Source organism: Varroa jacobsoni, unplaced genomic scaffold, assembly GCF_002532875.2.
Source record: "Varroa jacobsoni isolate VJ856 unplaced genomic scaffold, vjacob_1.0 contig00456, whole genome shotgun sequence".
Taxonomy (NCBI): domain Eukaryota; kingdom Metazoa; phylum Arthropoda; class Arachnida; order Mesostigmata; family Varroidae; genus Varroa; species Varroa jacobsoni.
In genome coordinates, this window is record NW_019214470.1 from 69,573 (window position 1) to 86,876 (window position 17,304).

The 17,304-nt window shown below is 40.3% G+C and overlaps 1 protein-coding gene and 1 long non-coding RNA gene across 8 annotated transcripts in view; one reads left to right on the plus strand and one right to left on the minus strand.

The window, feature by feature from the left end:
- Ptr (patched domain-containing protein) overlaps positions 1–17,304 on the plus strand; it is a 103,522-nt gene that overhangs the window by 60,203 nt on the left and 26,015 nt on the right. The window contains exon 1 of one of the 3 annotated variants that reach the window (XM_022851934.2): positions 7,093–7,602. The exons of 1 other annotated variant lie outside the window; for it this stretch is intronic. The gene's annotated coding sequence lies outside the window, so the exon portion shown is untranslated. Of the gene's footprint in view, positions 1–7,092; positions 7,603–16,505; positions 16,725–17,304 lie in introns of those variants that run through there. One more of the 3 variants, XM_022851935.2, reaches the window with a different exon arrangement.
- Positions 729–6,965, minus strand: LOC111271255 (uncharacterized). Of its 5 annotated transcripts, none has more exons than XR_015315249.1 (5): positions 6,474–6,965; positions 5,423–6,083; positions 4,144–4,219; positions 1,862–4,000; positions 729–1,172 (listed from the first exon to the last, which is right to left on the minus strand). It is a non-coding gene; the product is annotated as an uncharacterized LOC111271255 (long non-coding RNA). The 5 variants fall into 5 exon arrangements; XR_002686768.2 differs by having other exon boundaries at positions 729–2,116; positions 2,790–4,000; positions 6,474–6,959; XR_002686769.2 differs by having other exon boundaries at positions 729–3,997; positions 6,474–6,926.

Below are 17,304 nucleotides of genomic sequence, written 5' to 3' on the forward strand. Positions count from 1 at the left end.
TCTTCGGAAGACTTCGCCTGAGATATAACAAGATGACGCTCTGTCATATTGATGTCGTTTAATTAAAAATGCATTGCTGAATTTTCGGGAGTCATAGTATATTGTTTTGCTGACAACAATTAATACTTGATCTTAATTAGTCCGTGTTCGGGAGCTTTTAGACTCCCTGCATTTGCAAATCTGTTGCGTAGTTTTTTTTTTCGTTGAGGCTCAGACTGTCAGTGCAGACAGCTTTTTATCTATACGAGTTGTCCGCATAGGCTCTATAGCAGGACTTAGCGCAAAAGTCCATTTTGAAACTGCAAAAAAGTACTGCCTGCGCTTTGCTTAGTCAGAAGCTCGAGTTAAAGTACGCAAGTGACCGAAAAAAATGTTTTGGGACCACACAACGAGGATTTTCCCCTAGCAGTTCTTGCGATAACGAGACAAGCCGTGAAAAAATCTACTAATTATGTGTAGACTGTAGCGATTTTTTACAACTTGATAAAAAAAAAAATATGCCCGGATGAAAAAGACGTTACACGTGAAAAATGGAAAAAAAAAAAACGCATAGCGTTCAAAATAATGAAAGTTCCAAAGTTTAACTCCAAAGCCAAGAGTAAGGCTGCCTATTGACTTCTGAGCTTAGGAAAAACTGTTGTTTTCGGGGCGATATTTGCCAGTAAGATTTTATCGTGAAGTTGACAACTTGAGTTACCTAAACTAAGTAATTGCAGAGTTTTTTTTTGTTTTTGTTTATTTGCTAGACACTGCCGAATTAAAGGAGGCAGTTTGCAAACATAGTTCCAAGTAATGAACCGAATTTCCTATCGATGAAAAAATTGCGAACTTGATTGCAGAAACTAATGTAGTATTAATGACGAAAAACTAGAATATTATATTATACAGTAACAAGGGCCATCAGGGAAGCGTGCGCCATCGTCTGGGCTACCGACTGTTCGACTGGCGAAGTACTCCGACAAAGAATGGTTGATATTGTATCGGATACATCGACCACCGCATCTGAAATTAGCTCCCTTAATCCTGCCTTTATAACATGTAGACGCGAGCGGTGTTTAAGAAGATTTGATGCGTACTTTTCCTGCTTGCCAGCCTGTTAATCACACAAGATTCCATCGGTTTTTGATCGGTCAAAATGTCATCGTCCTTGTCGAAGCTTGTCGATTTTCCAACTTCAGTTGTATACCCAGCAATTTCACGTAACAGATTACACAAATTTTAGTTTTCGTCCGAACGGCAAGTAAATCTGTAGTTATCTCATAGTTGAATTTCTGTCAATTCAAGCCTGAACGTACGAGTACGAAGGTAAATCAAGGCGAAACTGTGCGTTAGATATTGCCATATTTTTTATACTAAACTAATAATCGAAAGCAAGTCAACGGGCGAACACAGATGACTGACCTTTGACTAATATATATATATATAAATTTGTGTTTATTTCCATAAAGTCCAAGAGACAATTTCGAACACTCGTTGCAATAGCCTTCCGGTAAGCCAGTAAAGAGCAGAAAGCTGTACACTTCAATGATTCAACACTTGTACAAATTGACCAAAGCTGTCATTCGTGGCTATAATATAATAGCTCTCGACAAATTGAGGTTTATCTTTAAAGTACGGAACAGCCTTGACGTAGCGGAAAATCGGCTAGTTTTGTACTGAAGCACAATTTAAGGACGAATGAACGATAGGTAGAAATTTAGAGTGCTCAGTACAAACTCAGAGACCGCATCATAATGGCACTACTAGTCGCTGTTACGCTGATAGTCTCGACGCTCGTACTCTCCTCCCATCGAGAAATCAGCATGATCGACAAGGTTTTTTCGTACTGCCGTTACAGGAAAAGCGACAAACCTAACTTTACCTAAATACGAAAATCAGACTTTGTATTCCTGCATTCGCTCATTGTTGTCACTTGTCCGACAAAAGTTTGTCATCGAAACGTATTTCGGTATCGTCTGGACCCATTTAAAATTGTACCGTAGCTACTACGGGATGAGTAACGTTGCCAACGTTCGAGTCGAAGGCCACTTCTAATGAAGGAATGTATATATCCACAATGGATGATTTGTAGCGATGTACACATGCTCCCCTAAAGAGGAGGAGGAGGCGGAGGCGGCTGAAAATCAAAAAAAAATATGGATATATGGGCCTGTTGTGATTCAGAGATCATGTTTCTGACGTGTCCTAGAATAAATCGTACCAAATTTATATTATCTCCTCATATTGAACATGTATACGAAGGGAATCGTTTCCCGTAACAAATTAGGTTTTTCTACGAATCCTTTTTTCAGGAAGATGGTTCCAGTGTTGCGACAGCTCATTTGTGCTATATATCTCGCTAGCGTGTCGTGTCTATTCAGGATACTTCGACATTTAATTTCTTTCTGCCACTGCGTTTTATAGAACCTAGTATTATTACTACGAGTTAGTGAAATTTCCCCGAGCAACCTGTCTCGTCAGCACTTTCGCTCCTTTAGAAGAGTTATCTTGTACATTAAATATAATTATTAAGATGCAGAGTCCGCTCACATTTAGTGGACTTTTCGATCATTAAACGCAGTACACAAAGTCATTACCTTTCAATCTCGATCAGTATCGTTTGTGTTTCCGCGTTCCTCTGTTGTGACCCATAAACAGCGAGTCTTTTTAGCCACAAACGTGACGTCAGGGCGTTCTTTCTCGCCGGTCATGAAAAAACTGTTATCTTTATTGAATCTTCCTAGTATAAATACAGTGAAATACAACGAAACGCGAAAATATCTAGCGTGTTTTTTTGCATCGAACCTTACCCTGCACAGCCCGAACGACTATCTTCCGGCTTGGAAGACGCAGTGTAATCACTGGTGTAACAGCACAAGCATTATTCAGCTCCACTTTGAGGTTGATACGACATAATTTGTTCCCTCGAGGGATGCTCAAACATAATGGTATGGCCGCTGCTCTGTAATCCACTGCCTCTAAGTAAAGTTTAGCCTATCATCAGCATCATCATCATCACTAATGATTGATCGCGCTGCACTGATATAGGGCATATATGTGTAATTAAACAATATTATCTTATAACCACACAACGTGAATAGGAATTTCCGTACTATAATTGTTTTCCATATATTCTTCTGGCGATTATATATTTCCATAATGCTAAACACCACTACTCAAATGATTAGACAATGTTGCAATATGAATCACATTACAGAAGTCCTAGCATCTCCCTATATATATATATGGATGTATATATTGATATACGTAACATACTAAACATTGAGGAAATAACTATGCAAAGGGAAATGAAAGCTAACTGCTAAAATCTGTTAATATACGATATAGTTAAAAATTAACGTATGGTAAATAACCCGGACTCTAGACAGCTGCCTATCTTCGTCTTCAGGCACGTCGATTTAATTGCTGGGGAAGGACGACCTTTTTGTGGGGCTTCATAGACAACGACGTAACGTAGTACCCCTTTGATTTTAAGTCAAGCTATAGTACAGAACTGATAAGAGGTCACGGTTACGAAGCTGATCAATGATGGCGTCTTATCGTACGCGTACTGAGAGCTCTCTGCATTCACTGACGCATTTCCTGGACATGTTTATGTCATGATGTCATGCTTAAGTAACATCAACCAGAATATTTAGGTAATAAAAACATCCAGTACAATACTGGAGCGTACGTCGTATGACGTTTCAGCGAGCGGTAGAACTTGACGCAATATGTATTTAAACTGGCTAACCACACATAATCATACCATATAAACGACGATGCCGCAAATACGTAATGTCAACAGCAATGAAAGATAACAAAATCGTCTTAAAAAATAACAAATTGATAAAGAAGACCTTTGCAGATCCCTGTGTTCTATTGGCAACGTTTGAGTTTCGTAATCGAAATAAATTTTTAAGCTGTTTTTCTGTTGAGATAATCTGCTGTCCGCTCACGCCGATCGCAGGGACGATTTTTCGAAAGTACAGAAGATAATTTTTCCGTCGAAACGGTCCTGCTGAAAAGTGTACACTTTAAATTACTGTGTGACTGTAACTTGAAGCTTGACGCGCTCATAAACAAATGACAGCCATAAGTAGCCTGATACTACCAACAAGTAAAAAGAATAGAGAAATGAAAAAGCGTTTGTCATTTCATTACCAAGCTTGTATTATGATTATTTTTTTCCGTTCTTCCGACGTTCCGTTCTTGTCCTACAGCTCTCGACAGACTCTTCCTGAAACGACAGTCGCCAGAGTAATTATTTTGTGTGTCTGATCGAATGCGCTTTCAATACGCATCCAGTATCGCTCAGACAGAAAATTAATTGTGGAATGCCTCCGGCGACAATATCAACACCAAGGTGCTAGATGGGCTTTATAGTAAAAATTGTCTAATTGTGCGCACATATTGATAAAAAGGGATAACAGATATATAAACATATATGCATGGATGCATTTTGTTCTCAGTTTTCTTTTTGTTTTTACAGCGAAGTAGTAGATGATAAAAATCGATTCTAACGATGATATAAACGGTTTTCGAGAGATGTTGACGGGGAATGGAAGCAATAGTTATAATAGGAGCAATTCTGCAATTCAATAACGGTATAGAAATTCATATGGTAGTAAAAGATGCCCGTTTCTCAGATACAGTTTAAATAGGTACGTTTCGTGCACGTCTTAACGTATTTAGATTTACTGCATAGTAATAATATGAATACAAAAACAGGTTATAGTGCTTTTGCGCATATATCGCACATAACAAAAGATGATGCCACAGATCAAATTGTAGCCCGTTCGATTCGAAAGTGGTTTGTAGATTATTTCTGGATATCTCATCCGTGCCATAAAAAGAAATGGGTTACCGCTGATTATTTCCGTTGGGTCTAATTGGAGGACCACCCATTCACCGAATATATTAACACAGTTTTCATTTGAATTTTTTGTTTCGCTTGGACGTAGGCGCCAAAATTTGAATTTGTGATATGATTATTATGACAGACTTTTAAATATGTTAATGTTGCACCATTCGACTCAGTTGAATGCGCTAATTTGGTATTCTGATGATAGTAAATTGAATAATATTCTATATAAATGTATATAATAACAACGTCTAGCGGTGTATATAAAAGATGAAGTTATTAGCATGTTGTCCGCAGGACCTATAATAGGATAGAGCACTTGTAGCGATATGTTGTTTGGATTTTTTCGAAATAATTAATACAATGTATATATAATGGATGCAGATCAAGTGAAATGATGCTAACCATCTCACCGGCAACGAACTCATGGCGTAAATAAGGTAAGAGCCTATAAATAATTACAGTAATAACAATATTAGGCGGCGAAATAATTCACAATAGTCATATTCAACGCAACTTTTTTTTTTGTTAACTTGAGCAAATTTCAAATCATAAGAATTGCGAAAAGTAGATACTTACGATAATAACTAACTTCAATCTGTTACAGCTATTTCTTTGTATTTTCGTTGTGACGCTTAAACGTTATGTCACGTTCCGAAGTGTGTATGTACCAGTAAAACGATTCAGTCTTATATCTAGCACATGCATATACAAACTGATACCTTCGTGCCGTTACAAGAAGATATATGCTATTGCCTCGTTATTTCCTTTAAGTTGCAACTGAGCGGTCCGCGTGGCTTCAGTATGCTTTTACTTTATGGCATACACCCGTATCCAATGAGCACCAGAAGTAGAAGAAGTCTCTTTCATCAATACCACCATGGATATCTTAACAAGCTAAAAACAACATTTTAGGATACCATTACCCGCAAATTACCTGACGCAACTGGCCAGCGGGAGGCGGGCTGGCGTTCAACTTTAAGTCTCGCGTCAACCATCATCAAAACATCTGCAGGTTCTCGAACATCGTCATAACCACACAGACATCAACACTTTTGTGCCTGCATTTACATCAATGTCGAAATCAACACGAAAACTTTTTACCATCATCATCACCGTCTCACAACCATACGATGGCCGCCGCTGCCTCAGCCACTTAAGACGTACGCTTGAAGCTCGGGCTTGGCCTGCAGCAACCCCTACGCGCGACCCGCAGCCAGTCAGTCCTTTTCTGTTGCTCCTGTAATCCGCGAGAGAAAGGTAAGAGGAGATCAAAAGGCAATTACTTCAGAACGGCGGTAAGAGCAGCGTCAGCGTGAGTCTCAGATCCGCTTCGGCCCTGCCGCGGGACTAGATAGCGCTGCCACAGTCTCAGCAGTATGTAGACCGCCACTGTAATAGGCGCATGCTACCCCGTTCGGCAGTCGACAAATACGCAACAGAAGCTATAGCAACAACAAGAACATGCTAGCTGTTGTACTACCACGTTTTCGCTGTACCCCTTCGTTTATCTACTCGTTATTGATTCCTAGTGATCACAAGCGATCAACGGCAACAGCAGCAGCAGTAGCTGCAGCTGCAGCTGCAATAGCAAAAACAACAAGTGCAGCCGCTTTACGGTGATACTAACAGCAGCAAGTGATGGCTCTGTTCTTTAACGGGATGTGCCGTCATAGCCACTGCTATGGCAGCAGCCGACGCTGCGAAGACTCGTGGAGGCCGCTTGATTTGTAGCACGGGTATTTTTAGAGCTGTTCGACGTCTCCATCCTGTTCGGCGACCGCGCGAACGGTGATCCATCGTTCATCACCGATCGCGACGCTGGGCACGTTCGTCGCTGGAACATATACACAAAGCCGGAACGATTGCGACAGTCATTGAGAGACATTGACAGGCAGCAAGCAAGCTGGGAGACAAAAACCCGTCATTTCCGCCTCGTCTTCGCTTCTGGTCTTCTGTTTTTTTCCCGTTTGCACAATTTTTTCTGTCGCTCCGAGAGAGATAGACAGAAAAAGAGAAATAGATCCGGTTTTCTGGAGTTTTGAGAGACGTGCCGACGCTGGCGGTCACCCTGGAGAAATGACGTCAGAAGAGAGAACCTGAAGATCCAAAAGTCTCTTATCCCAATACGACGCGCACGCCACGGCATGTTTCAATGATGCACTCCCCTCTCGTTTGTGTGAGGGGTAGTAAACTAAGCAACGGAAGACATTGAAGCTGTGGAGACGGCAACGGCGTTTTGCGAATTACAGGAGGACAGGACGAGACAACCTACCTGATCTGATCAAATTCAGTTTATTTGCTGGCGCAGAGCTGTGGGATCGGTCGGTCTGCATACAAAGGGCTAGCACCAACGCAGAGCTATCGCAACAGTGGCAGAGACTTGATCGGTGCACATTTAGGTCAGTCTTTGTACTCGCGCTTGGTCAGTCAGCCAGCAGGCAGTTCACTCAAGTAAAACAACGGAAAACCTCATAGAGCGAAAAATTTAGGTCTTTCCACTTGTGCTTCAAGGTGTTGGGTTCGCCAAAAGGACGGCAGGGAATAAACTGCCTATAGCGACCACTGAAATAACGTTTGTGAAATAGTGAGCTTAATTTAGTTTCGGATTCGAATTATTGCTACTTGCATTTTGTGATTCACTATGAACCAGCTGCGACCCGACAGAAACTCTGAGGCAGGCTTCACAGAAGATCATTCCCCATCTGAGCCATAGGGTTCAGATCAGCGCAGAGTGGACGCAGTAGGTCAAAAAAAAAGTAAGGTCGAGAATTGATCAATACGAGCACATACTTTAGATCCTTTATTATTAATTATATAAGTACATAAATACCTGCATAGATAATATATAACTTCGTGTAGTGAACATCCCGCTGCGAAACAATATGGCGATATGCCACCGTCCGTCTAGGGTTTGGAGCACTTTCTGACTTTATGAGTAAGCTCTAAATATGACAGAGGCATATGTCGCCTGATCTGTAAGGGCTGCAGTTTGTCGTCGTAAAGGATCCGGTGTCACCGATTAGATCACAGGGCCATCTGCTCTGTTTTCGAGATGGCGAATCTTGACGTTTATGAAAAACCTATCACATTTATTGAGTATTGATAAAAATGTTTTAGATGTTGCTCAATAAGAGCTCGATCTCTTACGCCGTTGAGTATGCGATCCCAGAAAGGCACAGGTGACAGGTGATCTGTGATTTACAATTATTAAATTTCCTTTACCTGATGGCTCAAAAAGTGCTCAAAGGAAAATTGAAAAAACTTGTCCAACGAGGTGCAACAGTAAAACGGTTCAATTTATACTGTTCATTAATATAGGACAATTTTAGAGCGTTTATTTAACTGTGCAGGGGAATTGAACAGCGCGAGTTCGGCCAATTATGACCTTGCAGAATAAATGCCGACACATAGACTTCCTTTATCAACCGTTTGTCTGACGTGGCGTTCCCCAAAGCTGGCGTTTAGCCTGCGGGTGTTACACTTGGATATCGATTATTACCGAGCCGACATTGATAGCTCCACTGACGTACAATCATAGCTGATGACTAGCTGGCCTTGGGCCACATAAATTTATAGTCTTCTGGTACCCTCATCCGTGCACTTTTTATATAATTCCGATGTTGCTACTGTGCACAGGTCCATACCATACATTCGTAACCAGGGTTGACCACCATCTTGTCAAGTCTTATATAATGTGTTACGATCTTCTCGATGACGTTCCGATATCGTTTTACAAAATCAGTGCCTAGGCTAAAGGTTGTATCTAGTCAACGAACGGGCCTTTTCCCGACGCTGAACACGTAAAGCAACAGTTCGCTTACCAGGTACTCCAAAAATCAAACCGAAATGGTGTATCCGCGCGTGGCCTTACGAAGAACATGTAACTGCAACGATAGTTGAAACATAGTTCTAATATGAATACAAACACATTACACTGTGTAGTAATAGGACGTTGCTAACTGCTCTGAACATGCATTGAAAATAGTCAATATCGTTTTTTCGTTCGCTACGCAGATCGATCATAAAACAACTTGTCCACTATTTATTTAGAGAATTTGCATAAATAGGCAGAAGATGGATCTGACGAAGAGTCTATCACCGGTCATTTACTGATTTGGCCGTATGCGGAAACCAATGTACATAGTACTTGGACATTTTCTTCTCTGCGTCCTTGAACGTTACAGCTCAACACCCTGCCTCCATGCACCTGTAAACTCGGTAAACTTTCTCTATTCGAAACGTAGATGAATTAGTTTGAAAGCTGTCGACAATAAAGTTAAGGGCAAAAAAGTTTCTATCTAGAGAGCATATTCTCTTTATATTTTCATCTTCGTATAGCTTAAAATCAACTTGCCCCCTGTCGTATGGCTATCGTCTTTTCAAGCCTGACCATGGCTCTGTTAATTAAAAATACTTATTACTATAACAGTGAGGCAATGTGTAGTAACATGAACATTAATGTTCAATGTTTGTAGTTTTAACTGCCCGTTCACTTGAGATGATTAGTTGAGTAGATGGGTGTACATATATAGATAATCAACCGTAACACGTATTTATCATGTGCGCGTGTGCCATTTGGTTGCTTTCGCACCTTATGTAGCGGTCATAGGGGCACACAGGTACGGGACAATTCAAGTCTTCCATGATACTATGTGGCCATTCTAGACAAAATATTTACATTCAAGGTTTGTACGTACGATATCGTGTAAGCAACTCTCTGAAGTAACCATCACGGATCTCGATGGTACACGCTACCGGAAGTTACAATGGCGGAATCGTAAGTGACTTTTCAATACACATTGTAACGCTTGTGTCAACGTTACGACTATCAGTTAGTTGTGTTGAAGCGTGTTCCAAGTTGGTTTTTTGCAGGAAATAAATCAGTGTGTTCGTGTCACAACGAGGCAGTACACGCTAAACTAAACTAACGAGGCTGGAAAAGCGGAGGGAACATAGAATTCTGGAGAATCTCTTTTTGATATACGTATATTGACAAGAGCATCCTTAAAGCTGGAAACCTTTACGCGACTAATCCTAAGAAATCGCTATAGCACGAAAATCCGATATCGTACCTTTGGATCCGAGATACGAATCTACAGCGTGTGGCTGACAACCTTTTTCGTTACATCGTGGACGTTAAATGAAGGTCCCGTTTGGATCTGTTCGTTCGATTTTCACAAAGATGTGGATAGTCGAGGCTTTGCTAACATGCTAGCGCAGGTCTTTCCCGCTCGAGTGTGCTTTAGTCTTTTGAAAATTGTCGTCTTCAGTCAGGCCATTCTGATTGCATCCTGATTTGTGTCAATCAAAGCTGTGTCCTGCGTTAGCGATTAGAACTTCGTGCGAAGAATCCGTCCTATATTTTTACCACAGGTACAAAGATTCGCAGCTAAACTCACGACTCAGGTCAGCTGTTCATCCAGGATGGGTAAATGCAATACTCGCTCCATGTTCAGCTTAGGCATATCTATTAATGAAAAAACAAAGCCTAAAAGTACCTAAAAACGATTAGCACCTCACTGCTTCACTAGCGTTTATTTGCACATCTATAAAGACATCTTCTTTACTGTTGGGTGCAATGTCTTCAATGACAACCATCTCTAGCCGTAATGAGCATGGTTTTGTATTTTTTTACTAGTTACTTTTACGTACCCTCTGCCGATCGAATTCTGGATGGTATCGTGTAAGATGAACGAGCACAAATACGGTCTCGTTCGAACGCTCTTTCATACAACTGTTAGCTAAACTGAGATCGAAATGGTTATTACCTGGATTTGTTCGAATACCAAGAAGCTAGCGTAAGAGATTCGTATTTGTTTTTAGGATACAGTAAAGATAACAAAGCTATTTGCCAGCCTAACATGTTAACACTCTGATACGAGGTCAATTCTATCGTAGATCATTACGTTACGATCCTATTGTTTTCAGTCATCTGTGCCTCATGCGAACGGATCTACCTAACGAGATACAAGAACAAGTATAACATATCCAACGTATTTTCGTATTTCGCTCGACATCACCTAGGTTTCGCACAGCGCTACGAATTGACGTGCGGGATATAATAATTTGCCATATAATTTTGAAGAAACGAGCAAACCAACATTACATAGGACTGAACTTACTAGTCGAAGAGCGCACCAAGAACTCTATTGGTGTTATGAGGCCAATCTTTTAGCAGAACAAGCTCAAGCGGCATAGTGAAGTTCGATGAAGAAGAGATGAAGCGCCGCATAATCTCATGCTACCAGCTCAATATGCTCGAATTTAAGCAGTATGCTGAACACTAACTAATAATGGCTATGTAGTGGTGAATACCTGTGAGTCTGACTATCATCCTAGCGTACCGCACGTAAGAAGGTGACGCACAAACTTCCTGTAGCAGTTTCCAAACCGGTAGACCTGGAATAAGTTAGCGTAGCATTCCTATTGAGCCGCAAGTAACATAAACAGAATAAAAAAAAAAGAAATAAACAATAGTCGAGGTTCTTGACAGAATCAGTTTTACCCAGGCGAACGCACTCTAATCTGCCTAAGGAGCGGATTGAATGGGTGACGACTAATGTAACCGGGATTTAATTCCGAAACGTTTTCAAGCAGGTGCGCACGCAATAACATGCGCCATGCATGAATGATCCTTGAATACGTCCTTCCTGAAGTCGAGGCAGGGTTTTTTTTACTGGAAAACTTGTTGTACAGGGAATATTTACAGAATTCGAGATGTGTTGCAGTTGCGCAAGAGTTTAAAAACGCATTGAAACTACAGATAGCTTTCAAATAGCTGGTCACAGCAATGGCCAACAGACTATTATATTAGTATAAACCAATTGATATCTTCTGCCGTACTGCGTCGAAAGTGTCGGCTTCAAGTAAGGACCCTATTTACTTTAAGTTACAGGAATACGACCAGCGTACTTGAGTAAAGTATGAATCTTTCGCATTATTAGGCATAGCTATCTCTCACAATCTACGCGGAAATAGATTGGAAATAGAAATTTCTAGACTTGCTTGGATAAATGTTTATATAAAGTTGTCCTTCAACGTTGATTAGTCGGATAAACCTCGAACGTTACGATCACACACACATTCGATACTCTTCGGCCTTAAGCCATTTCGTAAACTGCTGCGCAAATCTATTACGATGCGTTATGGGCCTCCACTTCGTTTTATTTAGCAGAGAGACCGTAGCAGTTGATAACTCTGTGCTCATTGTCACCGGGTTTGAAATGCATGAAAATCTGTGACGCCTACGTCCAGAACGATTTCCTTAGTGCTATATACAATGAAAACAGTAGCAGTAGATCAGTAACTATGACAAGGGTATATTTATGTCTAGAAGAGAACCAAGTGCATAGTTAAAATAAAGATACTCCTGCGACTAGGACAAAATAGTGCAGTAGAAAAGCGCTATATTTATACAGTAACTGGAGTAGATCAGCAAGGAAAGTAGTCTCTTCGTTTATTTTGTAACCGAACTTGCTCTAACTTGAAGCTAGTCTTGCTTAATGTTGTATAACACGCTTTCACATGAATCACGTATAACACATGTCATTGGACCTAGTTAACGCCTTTCAGGAAGGCCTGCTTAAAACGAAAGCTTGCAGATGTTATAAGCAGAGGAGTAATGCCATAATGTACTATGCATATAATCTCTCTCTGTCTCGAGTCTTACGCTCGGTATCGGTGTAGTAGAAAATGTCTTGTGCCTTGACGTATTCCTAAGACCGGCAGACGAATATGGCTACCAGTTAGTCTATTACGGGATATTCATTCTTACGATCTGAAGAAAGCTAACTTATCCATAGGGAAGTTCTTCTGTTTATGAAGAAGCCGGTCAAAGACAAATTGTTTTGTGGTCTTCCTCATTAAACATACTTTTTTCGAATAAAGACACTCTACGTGACCATACTGACTGTAGATATAGAAAAAAAACAACGACTCACAACTATTGCCCTTTTTTAAACTTTTGTTAGATCTAAATTATGCTATTCTACTGCCAACTTGCCCTCATCCGCTCACTCTTAAAATATCAGAGTATCCGATGTTTGAGGCAACTGCTAAAGACCAAATCGACTATCATTTTTTTTTTAGTTCAGATTAAATAATCGTAGAACTGATTGGGTTTTCATTCGTAAGGCCATTGCGAGAACTGAGCTTATAAAGTCGTCGAGCTATCCTTTCGAACTTTTTATGTGATGCGTAGGTGTAGAAAAAGGAAGTATCGTAAGGTGTTTTAATTAGAATAGATATGTTTCTTGTATAAGAAAAAAATGGTTCTCAATCCAATTTAGTTCAGCTCTTTAATATAAATGTTACACTTATAGGGTTGCATTTCTGAGAAAGAGAGGGAAGTTCAACATGTTTTCTAAATGTTTACCGAAGGGTAGATGTTATTCCTTAATTATTAAGTCCGGCGCCGTATTGAGCAACCTAATTAAATTTCGAATTCGTCTGCTAATGCAGCTAAAGTATTATGTACAAAAGTCATTTTACAGTTATACGACTATTATTCACTCAAATTCAATTAGTTTTTAATGAAAAATATTAGATACATTTGAAAAAACCAACTATTAGAAGGCGTTTAAATAAATGAAAGGTAATATTTCAGAATTATGTTCGTCCCTGTGCTAAAGACAAGCATAGACGGTTCTGTTTTTTCCAGCGTAGCGTTTACCTGACGCTTGCATTCAAACGTTTTCCTCTTAACTGATGCTGGAATTGCCTACGCAGGGCGAACGACGTCATATAGGCCCATAAAAATGGACGAAGTGCTACCACTAAGAATTTGAGAAATGTACAGCATTTGCCAATTTACCTCAGAGGTAAGGGAACCGTTATGTGGGGCCATAGGTGATATGATCGTGTTCTCCCAAGCTGAAAAAGCTTCAGTAACGAAAATCACCGAAATATTGTCAAGAGATTCGAGACGGTTGTACCTTTGCAGCGAATATATCTTGTTAGTATGAGTTTTAACATAATAGCGTCATTATAGATCTATGAATAAAATCGTGTCGGAAAATACTTCTCAATTGAAAATAAGACGCTATCGTTTTTTTTTTGGCTCTGATATAGCCTCAACAAGAGAGGCTAGCTAACGCTCTCAACGATGGCTACTAACCTCAATAGTCTTCACAATCGTCAAATCTTAGTCAAAACAATCGTTACTGTAAAGCAATGTATATCCTGTACTAGACAGACAAGGGGAGTAATTACGCGTAGCAGTATATGGAGATTATTACGCAAGTTTAGTTTTGGTTTTGACGGCTTTTGTAACGATGTATATATATATGTATATGTACGTTTGGCATGACGAGGAGATACTATAGAAATACTGATATAATGAGGAAAAACAGCTCCATACACAAGAAATATAAAACAATTTTTCATAGAGTTTTACTTAAGCTAGGAAACAAACGTTGACGATAGAAGTCGGATGGCAGCACCTGCTTAGTCTAGGTGGTTTCGTACAGATACAAACCTATTTAGACACTGTTTTAATGTCTAAAACCATTTGTTAAGAGTCCACGTAGAATGACTTCATGCAAACTGATATCCAAGAATTACTGATTTCCGCATGGCACCCATGAATCGTGCTGCTGCTTTTCGAAGAAACGCCAAGATTATAGTTAGATTAGATAATTGTTTTTACTACACGAACATTACAAAATAGCCAGACGTTTTAATTATTACTTGCTTCACGCTATGTGGTGTGTCGGAATGAGAAACCATCATGCACACACTATATTGTTGTGATACAAACGTCATTTCTACATGATGGTAAAATAGCAGTTATAATGTATACAACTATTTTAGGCGATTCAGTCTCGTACTTTGGACTATCTGAAGAGAGTTAACTCAAATTAGATGACTAATATTATAGGCCTATATGGGTTTGCAAAAGTAATTCCTATAATACCTTCAACGAAAATATGCGACATCAGTATTCTGGCACCTACATTTTGAGCTAGCGTCATTACGTGTTATGGTCAGCTATACGTGCACGTTGCCTGCTATCTTGATGGTTCTGCTTGTACATATTCCGGCCAACATGTACATAGCCTCTTTTTCGGTAGGATGAGACAGTGGAACGTAGAAGTACTATGCTATTTACGTGTACATGCTCCACGAATGGGTATGAACTAAATTCGCTGCTCAATAATCTCAGCAGATGCATAAGCTGAAGACACTGATAAATCAGTGATTTAACGAACAGTGCAGAGAAGCAATACTCGGCTGAGTTGGAAACTCTTGTATTTTTCGAGGTATTTATATATTTCTATAAAACCCAATCGTTCAAAGAGCCGAGGATGCGCATTTGTCCGTGTTTAAGTCCTAATTTGTAATTTATGACGTCACTGATAATTGCCTTTTTAGACTATTAACCACCCTTCAGAGGCAGCTTTACCGTACTTGACTGAAATCGGCTAACCTTTCGACATTGGGTACTTTTGTGTACCTATGGAGATCTGTGTATCTATTCAATAATGTGGAGCCGTCGGCTACGAAGATAGACAATTATGCCGTTGAGCAGGCGTTGCTGAGCAGATAGGCATCTCTCGCTGACTACGGCCGTAATAGTCGTTGTAATTTACGTTTGCTGATTACGGTGCGACGCTGTGGCGTGCCGTTGCAAGGTCTCGTTGGAGGACTTCTTTAGCTACAGAAGAAGAAGTCTAAACCCGTATATATAGACTGTTTGGGTTGCTCTTCAGCAAGTTACTCATCTCTTTAACACCGACGTCAGTATGGGTTATATTCGCCGGCAGAAATCCATCACTTCCCGCGTGTGCAATAGACCTGTACATGGCAATACACCTTGAAGCTTGTCAATCCCGTCTACAGTTCATTCGTCGCCCGACTCAACCTCTGACTTGTTCCATTTTATTGAAATTTAGACAAATTGAATTGATTGGGGCTGTTTTGCAGACCCGATACTGCAATAATATTGAGAGTTCAATCGTTTGAATTGAATCCACTGAGGATCAAGTTGATTCATTAACTTAAATTGATTAGTTCGGGTCGACGATCGGTCCACTGTGGTTTTGCACACGGACACAAATGTATATGGAGCCCACGAACCAATGCAGATCTATATCAGTATTGTTCTTCGTATCGAACTAGCTGGTTTTCTATTGTTTGCCTACCTGCCAAGACGATCGAACGTGGCGAAACTGTCCTGTGTCATTTACGTATTTCGTTAAGCATTGGCCAAGATAGGGATCTGCGTACGGCTAGCAGATCTTCCAATCCACAGTAGTACCTGGTTCGTTTTGTGGAAAAAAAAAGTTCGCTGGCCATGGTTTGTGGCTTAACTGCTTCTATCCAGCAACGTGCTTCGCAAAAAATCTACTATCAGACCACACCGTATACTACGTCTGAAATTATTGTACGCAATAGGCAATGGAATCATCGGATCATTGTCACACAACATTTGTGCTGCACGGATACACTATGCCTAAACGTTGCTAAGTGTCCTATTGTTGTATCATTTCATTAGCATTTACTGGCGGAGCAACCCTATAAGGAAAGTTTCTGCCGGTCATTCCGGACTTAGCTGTGATCTTCTCATTGCAAACACCAAAGACAACAACTGTCATAAGGATAAGATTAAAGCCAGCCACAGCAGCACAAGCTGTAATGACAGTTTCCCTAGCAATTACAGGCCAGCACAATTCATGGGGATAAAAAGGTAACCATCCGCCATAAACAAACGTCGAACGCTTTTCTCTTACTTAGCTGAGAGAGTGGAAGTGGACCAAGGCGGATTCTGTTAAGTTACGTAACTTTGAGATACTAACAGTGCTACTGCTGCTGCTGCGACGATCGGTATCGCGAGGTCGACCACTGCCAGCAAGAATCTTTACGGATGCCATCTTCCGAGGTGCGAGGCACGATCAAATGGATAGATAGCCGCTACAGCACGATGTGTGTCGATTAGCCGAAAACCACTTAAAGGAGTATGCTCATACGTAAAACCCACATTGGCTTTGAAGGGATTTGAGTGATGGATGACAGCTCATCTTAACGAGATACGCTTAGATGCTGGAGTTGTAGCGTATTCACGTTGGGATCGTGTGTTTTATAGAAACTGTGTGTTTTACTCTTTATATGAGATTCTGTTGAGGTGGTTTATGGACGTGTTTTTAGCTTTCTGCGTACGTATGAAGAGCCTGAAGGTATATATATATATATATCTTCAGGCTCTTCATATATATATATATATATATATCTGAATAAAGGCTGTTCAAGTCGTTCCCATGATAAACATTTTAATCTTCTGTGCGGTGCTTGTATAGAGAACTACAGTTGGTCTTCCAGAAGTGATCGAAGGAACGAGTTGTAATGAGAGCTTGCTTCTGCTGTGATTATATATGGATGCGCGTGTGTGCATGTTGACGAAAAATTGTTGCCGCTTAGTACTCTCTAACAAACTGTTTACTTGGAATGGTTATAGCGTGCAC